The following is a 2,530-nucleotide window of genomic DNA, read 5'->3' on the forward strand; positions in this document are numbered from 1 at the left end:
TCCATGAGACCAGAAGGAAAAAACGAACTGTACAACCACAGATGCCTGCCACGGAGGGCAGGCCCAGGACCATGGAAGGCCTTTGTGTTGGCTCCATGAGGAGCAGGGGAGCTGAACTGCTTGGGGAGAGAAGGGAGGAGAATTTTAATTTCCCAAGTTGGGGAAGGATGGGCCAGGGGCAAAATGGTGGGATGTATGGGGCAAAGAACCACGGGGCGCTTCTTATTGGCAGAGGTGGGTGAAAGGACTTTGAACCCATCACAGAGATGCTGCTTAAAATTGTTTGCTGCGTGGGGTACCATGTGAACCCTTCAAGGAACTTCCAAACCCTTTGTGAAGTCCACTTGGCTGACCAACACTCAGGGCACATGAGTTTCAGGGTAGATTCCAGAAAGGGGCTGAGCTTCTCAACTGGTTTGGAAAAGAGACCGCAGGAGCAGAGCCAAGGGGACTGAGGAAGCTGGAGACTGGACACATTTGGGCTCAGCTCTTTCCCCTCAGGCCTTTCTTGTGGCTTGAGGGCTCCACATCAGCATGGCTGTGGCTGCCTCTGGGAGGAGAGAAGGTCTGGAGAGGTGACGGGGATTTTCACGTTTACTCTCTGTTTCTAATCCTTAAATTGTTTCAAATAACATTTTTATAGTGAGCAGGCAAAACATTTGTGTTTAGAAGGCAAACACTCCCCCCACCCAAACACTTCCCTCCCAGCTCATTCAAGGAATACACGGGCAGTGTGGGAAATTCAGAACATATGGGCAGGCAAGGAAGAATAAGAAACAGCAGTCAGTACTGACTCACTGCCCAGCAGTGACCACTGTGCCCTCAGTCGCTAAAACTCTCTGGGGAAACGTCCAGCTTCTGGCTGGCCCCTTCCCGCACAGACCCTGTCAAGGTCCCACCATGTTACCCCAGCTCCAGAACAGCCAAAGCTCAGAGTGGCCCAAAAGGTTCCTCTTGGGCCCAGGGACTGTGAGGGGTCTGGGCCCCTGTGCTGGGAGTGGAAATGGTGCCCTTGCTGAGCGGTGGTGCCTGCTGGGGGCCCAGGTGTCTGGACTGGGGCTGCATCAGGAACATGGGAGAAGCGCCCTCTGGCCCCATGGACACTGCCTTCTCCCATCATGGACAGCAGTAGTTTGGACAACTCATGAACTGTTCGGTGCTTCAGTCTTCTTTTTGTAAAATATTGTCATGAGGATTAAATGAGATATGTATGTCCTATTTGGCACAAAGTGATTTTTATTTACTTGTTTGGCTGCGCTGAGTCTTAGTTATGGCAGGAGAGACCTAGTTCCTTGACCAGGGATTGAACCCTGGTCCCCTGCATTGGGAGCGCCAATGGAACACCAGGGAAGTCCCACAAAGTGATATTAGTAAGAAGAAAAACATTCGAGAAACTAGTCTTGGCTGGACTAAACCTCCAGCTTTGGTAAAGGAAGTGAGAGGGGCTAAAGTTTTTTCTGTTAAATGTAGTGGGTAGGGGCTCCCCTGGTGGCTCAATGGTAAAGAATCCGCCTGCCAATGCAGGAGATAACAGATTTGACCCCTGATTGGCGAACAGCCCACATGCCAAGGAGCAACTAAGCCCATGGGCCACTATTGAGCCTGTGCTGTAGAGCCCGGGAATCACAACTGTGGAGCCCACGTGCTGCACCTACTGAAGTCTGCACACCCTAGACCTCATGCTCTGCAACAAGAGAACACACCACAACGAGCAGCTCGGGAACTGCAACTGGAGAGCGGTCCCCTCTCACTGCAACTAGAAGACGGCCTGGGCAGCAAGAGACCCAGCACAGCCAAAGTAAATAAAACTTCGTAAGAAAAGTACATCTCCATAGGACATGGGGTTCCGAGGGCCAGTTTTGTCTGGTGGCCCCAGGAAGAGACAGAGTTACTGGAGACTTTGTGGGGTATGGTACCAGTAGGGAAGCTGGTACCTTCAAAGGTTCAGTGGTAGAAAACAGTAGGTGGTGCGGTGAGATGCTTGCTCCTCGGAAGAAAAGCTATGACCAACCTAGACAGCATATTAAAAAGCAGAGACATTACTTTACCAACAAAGGTCTGTATAGTCAAAGCTATGGTTTTTTCAATAGTCATGTATGGATGTGAGAGTTGGACTATAAAGAAAGCTGAGCACTGAAGAACTGATGCTTTTGAACTGTGGTGTTGGAGAAGACTCTTGAGAGTCCCTTGGACAGCAAAGAGATCCAACCGGTCAATCCTGAAGTCAGTCCTGAATATTCATTGGAAGGACTGATGTTGAAGCTGAAACTCCAATACTTTGGCCACCTGATGCAAAGAACCAACTCAATGGGAAAGACCCTGATGCTGGGAAAGATTGAGGGTGGGAGGAGAAGGGGACGACAGAGGATGAGATGGTTGGATGGCATCACTGATGCAATGGACATGAGTTTGAGTAAGCTCTGGGAGTTGGTGACGGACTGGGAGGCCTGGCATGCTGCAGTCCATAGGGTCACAAGGAGTCGGACACAACTGAGCGACTGAACTGAACCGAACTGGGCATACACACATG

Source organism: Bos indicus x Bos taurus, chromosome 2 (genome assembly GCF_003369695.1).
Source record: "Bos indicus x Bos taurus breed Angus x Brahman F1 hybrid chromosome 2, Bos_hybrid_MaternalHap_v2.0, whole genome shotgun sequence".
NCBI lineage: Eukaryota > Metazoa > Chordata > Mammalia > Artiodactyla > Bovidae > Bos > Bos indicus x Bos taurus.